Source organism: Scyliorhinus torazame, chromosome 1, assembly GCF_047496885.1.
Source record: "Scyliorhinus torazame isolate Kashiwa2021f chromosome 1, sScyTor2.1, whole genome shotgun sequence".
In the NCBI taxonomy this organism is placed as follows: Eukaryota; Metazoa; Chordata; class Chondrichthyes; order Carcharhiniformes; family Scyliorhinidae; genus Scyliorhinus; species Scyliorhinus torazame.
In genome coordinates, this window is record NC_092707.1 from 65068180 (window position 1) to 65087422 (window position 19243).

The 19243-nt window shown below is 48.7% G+C and overlaps 1 protein-coding gene across 1 annotated transcript in view; it reads right to left on the minus strand.

The window, feature by feature from the left end:
- The window catches only part of aacs (acetoacetyl-CoA synthetase), a 234282-nt gene that overhangs the window by 132087 nt on the left and 82952 nt on the right, over positions 1 to 19243 (minus strand). The gene's annotated exons all lie outside the window — the stretch shown is intronic.

Consider the following 19243-nt stretch of genomic DNA (forward strand, 5'->3'; position numbering starts at 1 on the left):
TGCCTCGCAAAAGCCCTCAATTGCATGTACCTGAATGCATTCCCTTGGGGCAACCCATATTTCTCGGTCAGCGCTCCCAGACTCGCAAACTTCCCATCCACAAATAGATCTTTCAATTGCGTTATACCTGCTCTTTGCCACATTCCATATCCCCCATCCATTCCCCCCGGGGCAAACCTATGGTTGTTTCTTATCGGGGACCCCCCCAGTGCTCCGGTCTTTCCCCTATGTCGTCTCCACTGTCCCCAAATCTTCAGTGTAGCTACCACCACCGGACTCGTGGTATAGTTCCTTGGTGAGAACGGCAATGGGGCTGTCACCATAGCCTGCAGGCTGGTCCCCCTACAGGACGCCCTCTCTAATCTCTTCCACGCCGCTCCTTCCTCCTCTCCCATCCACTTACTCACCATTGAAATATTAGCGGCCCAATAATACTCACTTAGGCTCGGTAGTGCCAGCCCCCCCCTATCCCTACTACGCTGTAAGAATCCCTTCCTCACTCTCGGAGTCTTCCCGGCCCAAACAAAACCCATGATACTCTTTTCTATCCTTTTGAAAAAAGCCTTCGTGATCACCACCGGGAGACACTGAAACACAAAGAGGAATCTCGGGAGGACCACCATCTTAACCGCCTGCACCCTCCCTGCCATTGACAATGCTACCATATCCCATCTCTTGAAATCTTCCTCCATCTGTTCCACCAACCGCGTCAAATTTAGCCTGTGCAATGTGCCCCAATTCTTAGCTATCTGGATCCCCAGGTAACGAAAGTCTCTTGTTACCTTCCTCAACGGTAGGTCTTCTATTTCTCTACTCTGCTCCCCTGGATGCACCACAAACAGCTCACTCTTCCCCATGTTCAATTTATACCCTGAAAAATCCCCAAACTCCCCAAGTATCTGCATTATTTCTGGCATCCCCTCCGCTGGATCCGCCACATATAGTAGCAGATCATCCGCATATAAAGATACCCGGTGTTCTTCTCCTCCCCTAAGTATTCCCCTCCATCCCTTGGAACCTCTCAGCGCTATCGCCAGGGGCTCAATCGCCAGTGCAAACAGTAATGGAGACAGAGGACATCCCTGCCTTGTCCCTCTATGGAGCCGAAAATATGCCGATCCCCGTCCATTCGTGACCACACTCGCCACTGGGGCCCTATACAACAGCTGCACCCATCTAACATACCCCTCTCCGAACCAAAATCTCCTCAACACCTCCCACAGATAATCCCACTCCACTCTATCAAATGCTTTCTCGGCATCCATCGCCACTACTATCTCCGTTTCATCCTCTGGTGGGGCCATCATCATTACCCCTAACAACCTCCGTATGTTCGTGTTCAGCTGTCTCCCCTTCACAAACCCAGTTTGGTCCTCATGAACCACCCCCGGGACACATTCCTCTATTCTCATTGCCATTACCTTGGCCAAGACCTTGGCATCTACATTGAGGAGGGAGATTGGTCTGTAGGACCCGCATTGTAGCGGATCCTTTTCCTTCTTTAAAAGAAGCGATATCGTTGCTTCTGACATAGTCGGGGGCAGTTGTCCCCTTTCCTTTGCCTCGTTAAAGGTCCTCGTCAGTAGCGGGGCGAGCAAGTCCAAATATTTTCTGTAAAATTCAACTGGGAATCCGTCCGGTCCCGGGGCCTTTCCCGTCTGCATGTTCCTAATTCCTTTCACCACTTCTTCTACCGTGATCTGTGCTCCCAATCCCATCCTTTCCTGCTCTTCCACCTTGGGAATTTCCAGCCGATCCAAAAACTCCATCATTCTCTCCCTCCCATCCGGGGGTTGAGCTTCATACAATTTTTTATAAAATGTCTTAAACACTTCATTCACTCTCTCCGCTCCCCGCTCCGTCTCTCCATCTTCGTCTCTCACCCCCCCTATTTCCCTCGCTGCTCCCCTTTTCCTCAATTGGTGTGCCAGCAATCTGCTCGCCTTCTCTCCATATTCATACTGTACACCCTGCGCCTTCCTCCATTGTGCCTCTGCAGTGCCTGTGGTCAGCAAGTCAAATTCCACATGCAGCCTTTGCCTTTCCCTATACAGTCCCTCCTCCGGTGCTTCCGCATACTGTCTGTCCACCCTCAAAAGTTCTTGCAACAACCGCTCCCGTTCCTTACTCTCCTGCTTCCCTTTATGTGTCCTTATTGATATCAGCTCCCCCCTAACCACCGCCTTCAACGCCTCCCAGACCACTCCCACCTGAACCTCCCCATTGTCATTGAGTTCCAAGTACTTTTCAATGCATCCCCTCACCCTTAAGCACACCCCCTCATCCGCCATTAGTCCCATGTCCATTCTCCAGGGTGGACGCCCTCTTGTTTCCTCCCCTGTCTCCAAGTCTACCCAGTGTGGGGCATGATCCGAAATGGCTATAGCCGTATATTCCGTTCCCCTCACCCTCGGGATCAATGCCCTACCCAACACAAAAAAGTCTATGCGTGAATAGACTTTATGGACATAGGAGAAAAACGAGAACTCCTTACTCCTAGGTCTACTGAATCTCCACGGGTCCACCCCTCCCATCTGCTCCATAAAATCCTTAAGCACCTTGGCTGCTGCCGGCCTCCTACCAGTCCTGGACTTCGACCTATCCAGCCTTGGTTCCAACACCGCGTTAAAGTCTCCCCCCATTATCAGCTTTCCGGTCTCTAGGTCTGGGATGCGTCCTAGCATTCGCCTCATAAAATTGGCATCGTCCCAATTCGGGGCATACACGTTTACCAACACCACCATCTCTCCCTGTAATTTGCCACTCACCATCACGTATCTGCCCCCGTTATCCGCCACTATAGTCTTTGCCTCGAACATTACCCGCTTCCCCACTAATATAGCCACCCCCCTGTTTTTCGCATCCAGCCCCGAATGGAACACCTGCCCTACCCATCCTTTGCGCAACCTAACCTGATCTATCAGTTTCAGGTGCGTTTCCTGTAACATGACCACATCTGCTTCAAGTTTCTTAAGGTGTGCGAGTACTCGTGCCCTCTTTATCGGCCCGTTAAGCCCCCTCACGTTCCACGTGATCAGCCGAGTTGGGGGGCTTCCCACCCCCCCCCCCCCTTGCCGGTTAGCCATCATCTTTTTCCAGCTTCTCGCCCAGTTCCCACGCAGCTGTATTTCTCCCAGACGGTGCCCCCCCGCCCATCCTTTCCCGTACCCACTCCCCCCTTTCCCCAGCAGCAGCAACCCAGTAATTCCCCCCCCCCCCCCCCCCCGCTAGACCCCCCGCTAGCGTAATTACTCCCCCCATGTTGCTCCCAGAAGTCAGCAAACTCTGGCTGACCTCGGCTTCCCCCCGTGATCACGGCTCGCCCCGTGCGGCGCCCCCTCCTTCCTGCTTCTCTATTCCCGCCATAATTATCATAGCGCGGGAACCAAGCCCGCGCCTCTCCCTCGGCCCCGCCTCCCATGGCCAACGCCCCATCTCCTCTCCCTCCCCACCTCCCCCCATCACCACCTGTGGGAGAAAGAAAAGTTACCATACCGCAGGATTAATCATACAATCCCTCTTCGCCCCCCCCCCACTCGTCCCACCACTTTGTCCAAACGTTCATTTTCGTAGTCCAATCATTCCAATTTTTCTTCTACAATAAAAGTCCACGCTTCATCCGCCGTCTCAAAGTAGTGGTGCCTCCCTTGATATGTGACCCACAGTCTTGCCGGTTGCAGCATTCCAAACTTTATCTTTTTTTTGTGAAGTACCGCTTTGGCCCGATTAAAGCTCGCCCTCCTTCTCGCCACCTCCGCACTCCAATCTTGATAGACGCGGATCACCGCGTTCTCCCATTTACTACACCGAGTTTTCTTCGCCCATCTAAGGACCATTTCTCTATCCTTAAAACGGAGAAATCTCACCACTATGGCTCTGGGAGCTTCTCCTGCTCTCGATCCTCGCACCATAACTCGGTATGCTCCCTCCACCTCCAACGGACCCGTCGGGGCCTCCACTCCCATTAACGAGTGCAGCATCGTGCTCACATATGCCCCGACGTCCGCCCCCTCCACACCTTCAGGAAGGCCAAGAATCCTCAAGTTGTTCCTCCTTGCGTTATTTTCCAGTGCCTCCAACCTCTCCACAGATCGTTTCTGGTGTGCCTCCTGTATCTCCGACTTCACCACCAGGCCCTGTATATCGTTTTCATTCTCTGCTGCTTTCGCCTTCACGACCCGAAGCTCCTGCTCCTGGGTCTTTTGTTCCTCTTTCAGCCCTTCAATCGCCTGTAATATCGGGGCCAACAACTCTTTCTTCATTTCCTTTTTTATCTCCTCCACGCAGCGTTTCAAAAACTCTTGTTGTTCAGGGCCCCATATGAAACTGCCACCTTCCGACGCCATCTTGGTTTCTGCTTGCCTTCCTTGCCGCTGCTCCAAAGGATTCGCTGCAATCTGGCCACTTTCCTCTCCTTTTTCCATCCGTGTCCAGGGGGAACACCCTTCTGGTTTACCGCACGGTGTTTTCAGCCGTTAAAATTGCCGTTGGGGCTCCTATCAAGAGCCCAAAAGTCCGTTTCACAGGGAGCTGCCGAAACGTGCGACTCAGCTGGTCATCGCCGCACCCGGAAGTCCTGATTGAATCCCTACTTAAGGACAGGTCTGAGGCGTTCAAATCAGGCGACCCTGACCTATACAAGAAATCCAGGTACGACCTCCGCAAAGTCATCCGAGATGCCAAGAGAGAATATCAGACCAAGCTAAAGTCAGAGGCTCTCCGCGATTGTGGCAAGGACTAAACAACATAACGGGCTACAAAGCGAAGCCGAGCAGTGTCTCCAGCAGCAGCGCACCCCTCCCCGATGAACTCAATGCATTCTATGCTCGGTTCGAGCAGGAAACCAACAATCCGCTGGCGAGTGCCCCAGCAGCCCATAGCACACCCATACCCACCATCACAGCTTCCAAAGTCAGATCGGCCTTCCTGAAAGTGAACCCTCGGAAGGTGACGGGTCCGGACGGGGTCCCGGGTCGTGCACTCAGAAACTGTGCGGACCAGCTGGCAGATATGGTCGGGAACATCTTTAACCTGTCCCTACTCTGCTCCGAGGTCCCCACCTGCTTCAAGAAGACCGCCATCATACCCGTGCCAAAGAAGAACCAGGCAACGTGCCTCAATGACTACTGTAAGGTGGCCCTGACTTCAGCCGTAATGAAGGGCTTCGAGAGGTTGGACATGAAGCACATCACCTCCATACTCCCAGAACGCCTTGATCCACTGCAATCGCATACCGCTGCAACCGGTCTACAGCAGACGCCATCTCTCTGGCCCTACACTCATCCTTCGAGCATCTCGACAACAAGGACTCCTACATCAGCCTATTTATTGACTACAGCTCAGTCTTCAACACCATAATCCCAGCCAAGCTCGTATCAAAGCTCCAAAATCTAGGACATGGCTCCTCAGTCTGCAACTGGATCCTTGACTTTCTGACCCACAGACCACAATCAGTAAGAATAAACAACAACACCTCCTTCACAATAGTCCTCAATACCGGGGCTCCGCAAGGCTGCATACTTAGCCCCCCCACTATACTCCCTGTAAACACATGACTGCGTGGCAAAATTTGGTTCCAACTCCATCTCCAAGTTTGCTGACGATATGACGAAGGAAATTCGGCATGTCCACATTAACTCTTACCAACTTTTACAGATGCACCATAGAAAGCCACCTATCTGGCTGCATCACAGCCTGGCATGGCAACTGCTCATCCCAAGACTGCAAGAAACTTCAGAGAGTCGTGAACACAGCCCAGTCCATCACACAAACCTGCCTCCCAACCATTGACTCTATCTACACCTCCCGCTGCCTGGGGAAAGCGGGCAGCATAATCACAGACCCCTCCCACCCGGCTTATTCACTCTTCCATCATGCAGGAGAGACAAAAGTTTGAGAACAGGCTCAAAAACAGCTTCTTCTTCGCTTTTACCAGACTCCTAAATGACCCTCTTATGGACTGACCTGATTAACACTACACCCCTGTTTGCTTCACCCGATGCCGGTGTTATGTAGTTACATTGTGTACCTTGTGTTGCCCTATTATGTATTTTATTTTATTTTCATGTACTTAATGATCTTTTGAGCTGTCCGCAGAAAAATACTTTTCACTGTACCTCGGTACACGTGACAATAAACGTGTTTATTGAAGGCAATAAAGGGCAGCACGGTAGCACAAGTGGGTAGCACTGTGGCTTCACAGCGCCAGGGTCCCAGGTTCGATTCCTGGCTTGGGTCACTGTCTGTGCGGAGTCTGCACGTTCTCCCAGTGTCTGCGTGGGTTTCCTCCGGGTGCTCCGGTTTCCTCCCACAGTCCATAGATGTGCAGGTTAGGTGGATTGGCCATGCTAAGTTGCCCTTGGTGTCCAAAAGGTTAGGAGGGGTTATTGGGTTACAGGGATAGGGTGGAAGTGAGGCTTAAGTGGTCGGTGCAGACTCGATGGGCCGAATGGCCTCCTTCTGCACTGTGTGTTCTATGTTCTAAGTAAACAAAATCCAATTCTAGCCACTTCATGAGATATGACCAAAACCTTAGTCAATCAGGTAGATTTTAAGAAATGTCTTAAAGGAAGAAAGAGGGGCGAGGAGGGAGAATATTAGAGGGGGAATTGCAAAGCTTTGGACCTCCGCAATCGAAGACATGACCAAAGGTGGAACAATTTGATGATGCGCAAAAACCATGGAAGGTTTACAAAACAAGGCTATGAATTTTAAAATTGATGTATTGCAGAACCAGAAGGCAATGTTGGCCAGCGAGGACAGAGGGGATGGATAAATGTGACTTGTGCGAGTTAAGATATAGCAGAATGTTGAATGATCTCGAGTTCACAGAGGGTTGAATGTGGGAGGCAAGTCAAGAGTGCATTGGAAGAGTCAAGTCCAGAGATAAAGACGGTGAAGAGGATTTCAGTAGCAGCGTAGCTGAGGCAGGGACAGAGTCAGGTTATGTTACAAAGGTGAAAATAGGTGATTTTAGAGATGATGCCGATGTGGTCAGAAGCTCATCTTGGGGTCAAATATGTCACCAAAAGGTGACAAGCAATCTGGTTAAGCCAGAGAGATGAATGGAGTCAGTAGCTAGAGATCGCTTTTTGTCCAGAATCCAAATACAAGGGTTTGGCTCTTTCTGGTATTTAACACAAGTCCTGAAATTATTTTGCTCACCACCTACAGGTCTTTTCAAAACTCAAGGCTTTTACAGTCTAATCATAATTCAACTTCACTTTCTTGTAAAATATCTGACTTACGCAAAAAAATGAATCATGCATTGGATTTTTCAGATTATTTAAATTTGGTAATTTTGAATGAACAGGAATTGACCACGTTCAAGGCTGAGATAGACAGATTTTTAATTATTACGTTCCCGGGCCAGACCCCAACTGTTGCTAGGATACCGGACTGAAACCCCAATATTTTACTTAATTTGTAAGACTGTGGAAAGGAAACCTCACTCCAGGAGTGATTCCACACACAAATAGGGATTTGGTATTTTGAAACAAACGTCATTATTAACACACGATTAAACAAACCTTAACATCATACAAGATATAGTTTACAATTACCAATTAAACAATGCTAACTAATAAAATTAAACACCTATCTCCTAACTGCGATCTTTCTATCTCCAATCAAGCAAATGCATCTCAGGTCAAAACTCACTTTTAAATACAGTAGGCAAACACAGGAATACTTGCTGTATAGAAATTTAGAACATAGAACAGTACAGCACAGAACAGGCGTCTTGGATAAACTGCTTTGAGAGCAATGCTTCAGAAAACAGCCTGCAAGTTCTTGCCCCTGTTAAACGACTGTTTGACTTTCCACATTCGACAAATCCCTGAGGCACACCGCTGGTCATAGGCCTTCAGTTTGAATAACAACCCTCCACAACCACGCTTTGTCTTCTGTCATCAAGCCAAGTTTGTACCCAATTGCCTACCTCACCCTGGATCCCGTGAGATTTAACCTTATGCAACAACCTACCATGCAATACCTTGTCACATCAATGCTAAAGTCCATGTCGACAATGTCAACTGCACTGCCCTTCAAAAACCTCAATCAAATTCATGAGATATGATTTTCCACTCACAAAGCTATGCTGACTGTCCCTAATCAATCCTTGCCTCTCTAAATGCCTGTAGATCCTGTCTCTAGAATACCTTCTAACAATTTACCCACCACAGACGTTAGGGTCACCGGTCTGTAGTTCCCAGGCTTTTCCCTGCAACCCTTCTTAAGCAAAGGCACAACATTTGCTACCCTCCAATCTTCAGGCATCTCAACTGTGACTGGTCAACGATTCAAATTTCTCTGCGAGAGGACCCGCAATTTCCTCTCCAGCGTCCCACAACGTCCTGGGATACATTTCATCAGGTCCCAGGAATTTATCTACATTGATGCGCTTTAAGACTTCCAGCACCACCTTCACTGTAATATGTACACTTCTCAAGACATCACTATTTATTTGTCCAAGTTCCCTAACATTCATGCCTTTCTCAACAGAGAAAGATATATTCATTTAGGATCCCACCCATCTCTTGTGGATCTGCACATAGATGACCTTCTAGATCCTTAAGAGGTTCTACTCTCTCCCTAGTTACTCTTTTGCCCTTTATGTATTTGTAGAAGCTCTTTGGATTCTCCTTTGCCTTATCTGCCAAAGCAATCTCGTGTCCCCTTTTTGCCCTCCTGATTTCTCTCTGAACTATATGACCATAAGACATAGGAGCAGAATTAGGCCACTCGGCCCATCGAGTCTGCTCCACCATTCAATCATGGCTGATATTTTCTCATCCCCATTCTCCTGCCTTCTCCCTGTAACCCCTGATCCCCTTATTAATCAAGAACCTATCTATTTCTGTCTTAAAGACACCCAGTGATTTGGCCTCCACAGCCTTCTACGGTGAAGAGTTCTACAAATTCACCACCCTTTGGCTGAAGAAATTCCTCCTCATCTGTTTTAAAGGAGCGTCCCTTTACCCCAACAACCTCTACACTCTTCAAGAGATCCATTTAATCCAAGCTGCCTTAGCATGTCATATGCCTCGTTCTTTTTGACCACGTCCTCAATATCCCAGAGTCATCCAGGGTTCCCCACTGCTACCAACCTTGCCCTTCACTCTAAAAGGAAAATGCTTATCCTGAACCCTGGTTGACATACTTTTGAAAAACTCTCACTCACCAGGCATACCTTTACCTGCCAACAGACTCCCCCAATCAACTTTTGAAATTTCCTGTCTGATACCATCAGAATTGGCCTTGCCCCAATTTAAAACTTTAACTCTGGGCCAGACCGTTCATTCTCCATAGCTATCTTAAAATTAATGGAATTATGGTCACTGGTCCCAAAGTGATCCCTCACTAACACTTCCTTATTTCCCAAGAGGAGGTCAAGTTTTGCCCCCTCTCTAGTCAGCCCATCCACATACTGAATGAGAAATTCCTCCTGAATACACTCAACAAATTTCTCTCCATCCCTAATGCTAAGACTGTCCTAGTCAATGTTGGGAAAGTTAAAGTCCCCAACTATTACCACCCTATTTTTCTTGCAGCTATCTGTAATCTCCTTACATATTTGCTCCTCAATTTCCCGCTGACTATTTGGGGACCTGTAGTACAATCCTGCCAAAGTGATCTCTCCTTTCTTATTTTTCAGTCCTACCCAGATGGACTCAGTGGGCGAATCCTCAATATATCCTCTTTCTGTTCTGCCGTGATATTCTCCCTAATCAAAAACGCAAACCTCCCTCCTCTCTTACCTCCTGCTCGATCTTTCCAGTAGCATCTGTGCCCCGGAACATTGAGCTGCCAGTCCTGCCCCTCCTTTAGCCAAGTTTCAGTAATAGCTATAATATCCCAGTCCCTTGTACACATCCATGCTCGGAGTTCATCTAAATTGCCCATCAGGCCTCTTCCATTGAAATAAATGGAGATTAATCTTGACTTCCCTTTTTCTCTGCCCTGCTTTCTCAGGCCATCGGTCCGGTCATGTTTTGTACACTCACTCGGTGTTTTATTTCTCTTAGCCTTACTGGACCCATTGACTGAGTTCGCCACAGTCTCTGTACTATGGCCCTTTTTGATTTTCGACTTTGGTTTCTCTTCCTTGCACTTTTCCCCTTACTGTCTTTTGTTTCTGTCCCCACTTTACTTCCCTGAAATTCCTACATCAATAAGGGAATCAAGCGTTAGAATAGAATACCTACAGTGCAGAAGGTGGTCATTCGGCCCATCAAGGCTCCACTGGCCCTCTGAAAGAACACCCCTCCCAGTTCCGTTCCCCTACGCCATACCTCCACCCAACCAGCACATCTTTGGACACTAAGGAGCAATTTTATCATGGCCAGTCTACCAAATCTGCCCATCTTTGTACTTTGGGTTATGGGATCAGGCAGGAAAATGGAGTTGAGGATCATCACATCAAATCAGTCATGATCTCACTGAATGGAGCAGACTCGATAGGCCGCATGACCTACTTCTGCTTCCACATGTTACAGTCTTATGACTATGCTCTCTTGCATTAAAACTTCCAGGTTTATGCAGCACTTGGCCAGATCTGGACACCATGTCGTGCAATACCATTTACAGTGTTTTAACATAATTTTATTCTTCAAAATTATGGCCGGAATTCTCCATTTGGGACACTAAGGGCTGGATTCTCCGTTTTCTGAGGCTAAGGGCCGGCGGCAACGGAGGATCCGCTGTGTTTCACGATGGGAAAATCGCTGCGAAACCCTCACCAATTGCGGTCTTGAGGGGCTAACCCCGGTGCTGCACAACCCACACACGTGCCGGTCGCGCCGCAAAACATGGCACCAGCCGTGCACCCACTCACCCTGACCATACAGCCCACCCCCCACCATTCCCCACAGCCCTAGCAGAGGCCCCGGCCAGTGGCATGTAGCCCGGCCGAGTGTGGCGGCGCTGGACACTATCCGCACACCGGCATGCCATGCTCATGACTGCTAGGACCACACGTGGCCTGCGCTGTCAGCAATTTGGCCCATCGGAGGCGGAGCATCGCTGGTGGGCAAGCTGATGACGTGCCAACGGCATTGCGACTGCGCGCATCGTGCATCCTGTTGACGCCAATTTGGAGAGGGCGGAGCATCACGAACCAGGGTCAAACCGGTGCCTGCCCCGATTTCAACGTCGGGAGAGAATCCCGCCCCAAGTGTTCCTGCCGGGACTGAATAACATGCGATTCACACTTCCGCTGGGGGTGTTAACATAGAACATAGAGAAATACAGCACAGAACAGGCCCTTCGACTCACGATGTTGTGCCGAACCTCTGTCCTGGATTAATCATAGATTATCATAGAATTTACAGTGCAAGAGGCCATTCGGAACATCGAGTCTGCAACTGCTCTTGGAAAGAGCACCCTATCCAGGGTCAACACCTCCACCCTATCCCCACAACCCGGTAACCCCACCCAACACTAAGGGCAATTTTGGACACTAACGGCAATTTATCATGGCCAATCCAGCTAACCTGCACATCTTTGGACTGTGGGAGGAAACCGGAACACCCGGAGGAAACCCACGCACACACGGGGAGGATGTGCAGGCTCCGCACAGACAGTTACCTAAGCCGGAATCGAATCTGGGTCCCTAGAGCTGTGAAGCAATTGTGCTACCCACAATGCTACCGTGCTGCCCTTAAGAACAAATTAATCTACACTATATCATTCTACCGTAACCTATGTACCTATCCAATAGCTGCTTGAAGGTCCCTAATGTTTCCGACTCAACTACTTCCACAGGCAGTGCATTCCATGCCCCCACTACTCTCTGGGTAAAGAACCTACCTCTGACATCCCCCCTATATCTTCCACCATTCACCTTAAATTTATGTCCCCTTGTAATGGTTTGTTCCACCCGGGGAAAAAGTCTCTGACTGTCTACTCTTATCTATTCCCCTGATCATCTTATAAACCTCGATCAAGTCGCCCCTCATCCTTCTCCGTTCTAATGAGAAAAGGCCTACCACCCTCAACCTTTCCTCGTAAGACCTACTCTCCATTCCAGGCAACATCCTGGTAAATCTCCTTTGCACCTTTTCCAAAGCTTCCACATCCTTCCTAAAATGAGGCGACCTGAACTGTACACAGTACTCCAAATGTGGCCTTACCAAGGTTTTGTACAGCTGCATCATCACCTCACGGCTCTTAAATTCAATCCCTCTGTTAATGAACGCTAGCACACCATAGGTCTTCTTCACAGCTCTATCCACTTGAGTGGCAACTTTCAAAGATGTATGAACATAGACCCCCAAGATCTCTCTGCTCCTCCACATTGCCAAGAACTCTACCGTTAACCCTGTATTCCGCATTCATATTTGTCCTTCCAAAATGGACAACCTCACATTTTTCAGGGTTAAACGCCATCTGCCACTTCTCAGCCCAGCTCTGCATCCTATCTATGTCTCTTTGCAGCCGACAACAGCCCTCCTCACTATCTACAACTCCACCAATCTTCGTATCGTCTGCAAATTTACTGACCCACCCTTCAATCCCCTCATCCAAGTCATTAATGAAAATCGCAAACAGCAGAGGACCCAGAACTGATCCCTGCGGTACGCCACTGGTAACTGGGATCCAGGCTGAATATTTGCCATCCACCACCACTCTCTGACTTCTATAGGTTAATCAGTAAGCAAGTCAGGGAATCAGTAAGCAAGTCAGGGAATGCAAATGGGCTAAAACTCTGCCAGTGCAAATTTGGGGCATTGTAACCGCTGGGGCTGGAATTAGCGCCAAAGAGCCTGACAGCTGGAGCTGTTGAAACGCTCCACTTACCGCAGATACACTGCAGCCACAAAGATGGCTCAGAGAAGACCTGTATCCCCCCCCCCCTCGAGTTTGGAGTCCAAGGGGGACCCACAGCTCCATGCCAGTGACGGGAGGAGGGTCAACCTCTTCCCTAGGGGGGGCCGCAGACTCAAGCCCGCCCTCCTGAACAACACCTGGGAGGTGGTGGCAAAGGCTGTCAACACGGTCAGCCCCACCAGGAGGAGACAGTTGATGACCCGGAGGGCCGCTATCCAGAGAGGGGCACATCATCAGGGAGGGTTCCAATCGCCATGGTGCAGGTTTCCTTGGTTGGGGTGAGCTCTGCTGATTCCCTGCTTGCTCTGCAGAGGGGCAGTGCTTCTGAGTGCCGACACCTGATTGGCCCCTGATTGAGTATGGCCACGCCCATCCCCTTGATGAAACAGCTAGGTGTCCAGAGGGGCGGCCTAGGTGGGCTCCCAGCTGACCAGAGGCTCTCTGAGCATTAAAAGGACATAGGCAGCACTCTGCAGCGATTGGATTGGATTGGATTTGTTTATTGTCACGTGTACCGAGGTACAGTGAAAAGTATTTTTCTGCGAGCAGCTCAACAGATCATTAAGTACATGAGAAGAAAAGGGAATAAAAGAAAATACATAATAGGGCAACACAACATATACAGTGCAACTACAAAAGCACTGGCATCGGATGAAGCATACAGGGTGCAGTGTTAATGAAGTCAGTCCATAAGAGGGTCATTTAGGAGTCTGGTAACAGTGGGGAAGAAGCTGTTTTTGAGTCTGTTCGTGCATGTTCAGATTTCTGTATCTCCTGCCCGATGGAAGAAGTTGGAAGAGTGAGTAAGCCGGGTGGGAGGGATCTTTGATTATACTGCCCACTTTTCCCAGGCAGCGGGAGGTGTAGATGGAGTCAATGGATGGGAGGCAGGTTCGTGTGATGGACTGGGCGGTGTTCACGACTCTCTGAAGTTTCTTGCGGTCCTGGGCCGAGCAGTTGCCATACCAGGCTGTGATGCAGCCCGATAGGATGCTTTCAATGGGGCATCTGTAAAGGTTGGTAAGAGTCAATGTGGACATGCCGAATTTCCTTAGTTTCCTGAGGAAGTAGAGGCGCTGTTGTGCTTTCTTGGTGGTTGTGTCGACGTGGGTGGCCTAGGACAGATTTTTAGAGATGTGCACCCCTAGGAATTTGAAACTGCTAACCATCTCCACCTCCGCCCCGTTGATGCTGACAGGGGTGTGTACAGTACTTTGCTTCCTGAAGTCAATTACCAGCTCTTTAGTTTTGCTGGCATTGAGGGAGAGATTGTTGTCGCTACACCACTCCACTAGGTTCTCTATCTCCCTCCTGTATTCGGACTCATCGTTATTCGAGATCCGGCCCACTATGGTCGTCTCGTCAGCAAACTTGTAGATGGAGTTGGAACCAAGTTTTGCCACGCAGTCGTGTGTGTACAGGGAGTAGAGTAGGGGGCTAAGTACGCAGCCTTGCGGGGCGCCAGTGTTGAGGACTATTGTGGAGGAGGTGTTGTTGTTCATTCTTACTGATTGTGGTCTGTTGGTCAGAAAATCGAGGATCCAGTTGCAGAGTGGGGAGCCAAGTCCTAGGTTTTGGAGCTTTGATATGAGCTTGGCTGAGATTATGGTGTTGAAGGCGGAGCTGTAGCCAATAAATAGGAGTCTAATGTAGGAGTCCTTGTTTTCGAGACGCTCTAGGGAGGAGTGTAGGGCCAGGGAAATGGGAGTCTGATGTGGACCGGTTGCAGCGGCATGCGAATTGCAGTGGATCAAGGCGTTCTGGGAGTATGGAGGTGATGCGCTTCATGATCAACCTCTCGAAGCACTTCATTACGACTGAAGTCAGGGCCACTGGTCGGTAGTCATTGAGGCACGTTGCCTGGTTCTTCTTTGGTACCGGTATGATGGTGGTCTTCTTGAAGCAGGTGGGGACCTCGGAGTGGAGTAGGGACAGGTTAAAGATGTCCGTGAATACCTCTGCCAGCTGTTCCGCGCAGGCTCTGAGTGCACGACCAGGGATCCCGTCTGGGCCCGTCGTCTTCCGAGGGTTCACTTTCAGGAAGGCCAATCTGACTTTGGAAGCTGTGATGGTGGGTATGGGTGAATCATGGGCTGCTGGGGCACTCGCCAGCGGATTGTTGGTTACCTGCTCGAACCGAGCATAATGCATCGAGTTCATCGGGGAGGGGTGCGCTGCTGCCAGAGATACTGTTCGGCTTCGCTTTGTAGCCCGTTATGTTGTTTAGTCCTTGCCACAACCGCCGAGAGTCTGTCTGTGACTCTAGCTTGGTTTGATATTCTCTCTTCGCATCTCGGATGGCTTTGCGGAGGTCGTACCTGGATTTCTTGTATAGGTCAGGGTCGTCTGCCTTGAACGCCTCAGATATGTCCTTCAGTAGGGAGTCAATCTCGCGATTGAGCCATGGTTTCCGGTTGGGGAACGCACGTACTGCTTTCTTTGGCACGCAGTCGTCCACACATTTGCTGATGAAGTCTGTGACGGTGGTGGCATACTCATTTAAGTTGGTCGCTGAGTTCTTAAAAATGGACCAGTCCACTGTCTCTAACCAGTCACGAAAGAGCTCTTCTGTCTCCTCGGATCAGTACTGCACAACCTTCTTAGCTGGATTCTCCCGCTTGAGTTTCTGCTTGTATGCCGGGAGAAGGAGCACCGTCTTATAGTCTGATTTCCCAAAGTGCGATCGGGGGATGGAACGGTAGGCGCCCTTGATTTTTGAGTGGCAGTGGTCAAGAGTGTTGTCGCCCCTGGTTGGGACAGGAGATGTGCTGGTGGAATTTTGGCAGTACACGCTTGAGGTTGGCCTTGTTGAAGTCTCCGGCCACGATGTACAAGGCCTCCGGGTGTTCTGTTTCGTAGTTGTTTATTACTGTGTATAGTTCGTCCAGCGCTTTCCTCACTACTGCCTGGGGTGGGATGTAGACCGCTGTGATAATGGCTGAAGTGAACTCACGTGGAAGATAATATGGGCGGCACTTCACGGTCAGGTATTCCAGGTCTGGGGAGCAGTAGGTCGCCAGAGTCGCCACACCCAAGCACCAGGAGGAGTTGATGAGGAGGCAACCCCCTCCACCCTACGCTTTGCCTGATGATGCCGTGCAGTCCGCCCGGTGAATTGAGAAGCCTTCAGGTTGTATGGCACAATCCGGTGAGGCAGGGGTGAGCTATGTCTCTGTGAAACAGAGCACACAGCAGTCTCTTACTTCCCTCTGAGAGGTAAGTCTGGCGTTATGTTCATCCAGCTTGTTTTCGATCGCTTGGACGTTTGCCAGGAGTATGCTGGGGAGAGCAGCTAGCTGAGAGCATCTAGGAGCCTGTAGGAGCAGCTCGGATGAGTGCATTTAAAACATACACTGCAGCAATGGCGGCCTGAGCCGGGCCACCCGATCCAGAGACCCCGAGTCGGCGGACCGAGCACCAGGCTGTTCCCTGCTACCGCCCCCAGCCAAGGCAGCCAACCCGGAGCAAGTCCAACAAGGTTTGAGGACTTTTCAGAGTTTACTTTTAGCGTCCCGCTCTCCCTTCCGCAGCCATGGTGCCCACGCCCCAGCAAGGGATTGGAACATGGTGTCAGAATTGGCACCAGCCGCAACATGGATTTTTTCCATTGTGTCTGATTCTCCTTCCGATCGCAATTCTCGCTTCCGGTGTCGCAAAGTGGAGAATCTAGCCCCATATCTCCAACCAGTTTTCATACCCTTTAAAGAAAAAATATTTTCCCACTATTAAAGGTGGTGCAGCCAACAGTTGTTTCATATTTTTGATGCCTTGTAAAATGTATAGCCATACGACAAAGCCTTTTCAAAATGAATATTAAAGCAGGACTTCTAAATATTTAATTTGCTTTATCCTTTCATGAGTTAATTGGTTTTGTGAAAATGGATACAAGGCTCTATGTTCAACTAGGCTGCTGCAGGCATGCATCAGTCTCCGAGAAATGTCAGGATATTTTGGGTGTGGTAGCTGAGAGGGTTAGATACAGAAAACACCAAGGTTTTAATATGAGACTTTTTCAGCATTAGCATAGGAACTTAATGCGCTTGTTTAAAATTGTTTTATCTGGTGTTAATGGCAGAGTAAAACCAACCCGTTTATGTTAAATTGCACCTCCATTAAAAATATCTAAAAGGTAATTTACTCCAGTCGCCAATAGTCAGAGAGCCTAATTTTAAGGCGTTTCTTTAGTGTTCGTCCAACTATTCCTTTAATTAAAGAATAAAAGGTATCTACAGTGATATATACCCACAGCTTAAATGTCAGATATGAAAAGTCATAGCTTAAATTGTGGTAGACATTTGGTGTGAAGGAGGTTCTAGCTATGATTAAAACTGCAGCTTTTCAAACCTGACATTTAATTCATGACACAAATCACTCCACTGGCCTAATCTTGTGGAAATGCACTCAATGCATTGTTTTTTGATCCTGCAAATATGAAACACTTAAAACCTTTTAGTACTCTATCAAAAAGCAGGCACTTAAAATATGAAAAATTTGAAGGCTCAAATACTAATCAATTTTCCCATCATCAGCAAAGAATTCATTTTAAGTCGTCAAAGAAATAAATTCTCGCTGTATTACTAATATGTCATTGGAACTGCTCTTGGGTTGGAGTACTCGACTGGAAAACTTTTTAACGCAAAGCTGACCTCATTAAAATTACTGCATATGATCGGTTTTCTTTAAGGTATGAAGATTGGGTTTTTTTTAAGCACCTAATTCATTTTTTCCAATTAAGGGGCAATTTAGCGTGGCCAATCCACCTACCCTGCACATCGTTGGGTTGTGGGGACGAATGTTCACACTCCACACAGACAGTAAACCAGAGCCGGCATCAAACCTAGAACCTCAGCGCCATGTGAGGCAGCAGTGCTAACCACTGTGCCACAGTGCTGCCTGAAAGTATGAAGATTGTTACAAGCAATTACATTCATAGCATTAACTGGCCCTTTAATTGCATTTGCATCTGACTTGCACAACATCAGTCACCACAAAGCTTGATAGGGGGCTGGATTCTGCGGCCTCCCAGGAACATGTTCCTTGGCAGCAGAGGGTAGCACGCCAGTCGCTGGCAGCGGAATTCTCTGTTCCCGCCGTTGTCAATGGGACCCACTCTGCCAAGAAACCCACAGGCGGGGCTGCACTGCCAGCAGGACAAGAGAATCCCGCCACCAGGGTCGCTCTGGCCCAGCCTCCATTTCAATTCTCACCAGATCAGCTATCCTTTAAACCTTCAAGAGTCAGAATGTCAAGGGCAGCACAGTGGCGCAGTGGTTAACACTGCTACCTCATGGCGCTGAGGTCCCAGGTTCGATCCCGGCTCTGGGTCGCTGTCCATGTGGGGTTTTCACATTTTCCCCGTGTCTGTGTGGGTTTCGCCCCCACAACCCAAAGATGTGCAGGGTAGGTGGATTGGCCACGCTAAATTGCCCCTTAATTGGAAAAAAATTGGGTTCTCTAAAAAAATTTTTAAAGTGAGAATGTCAAAATCGTGGCAAATTGCATGTAATTGTGTGCCATCAGCCATGTCATCACATAGGGACATGTCAGTGACTACCCAATCCCAACACATATGATTAAAATCCACACATCCAGACTTTTATCCCTCAAGACAGGGCTGATATTAACAATCCTCCAAGGGGGAAGAGTTAGAATACAAGATTTAATAAACTAATAATTACAGAACTGCTTAAACAATCTCATTCCAATTCCCAATTGGCTAACCTTTTACAAACTAAGCTTGGTTCATCCAGGCATGCAAAACGAATGCTCGGGAACAGAATCCCTCCGAAGTAATGCACCCAATGTCATTAAGCACCAAAATCAGGTACAGGATAACACAGCTAGATACAAAGCAAAACTCTCCCTACGGTGTTCAAGCCCAACCTGAAAAAAAAAACTCCGAATCTACCATTTGTTTTCCATTTCTCCTGGCACCATTCAGTGGATGCAGAGTCAGGCCATCAATCAGGGCCAAATCAGTGAAAGATTTGCACTGTAATTTCCAAATACAGTCCTCATAAATCAGGAAAGAAAGAAAGTCATTCCGTCGGAAGGAGTTGGATTTACAATCACCCATACATGTGAAATGATTGTGTCCAAACAACAGCCCCGAGCAATGGAACACTTCCTTTTACATTCTTTTTGAAACATTTTGAGGGTCACACATTAATTTCCCCCCAACTCATTCACTTTTGGCCAATTCACAAATAATCCAATGCCAAACAGGACACCAAACCCATGTTATTGCGAGAAGATTTGAGTAAGCGCATTTGTTAATTTTCATCCTGCAAACGAAAACAAACTGGGAAGTCGTCTTTTGTTTCAAAATCCTATGTTCCTTTCCACCGTTACATAATTCAATGCTACTTTTAGTCTTAGGCATTTTCTTGCTCCACAAAAAAGAACACGGAGGAGT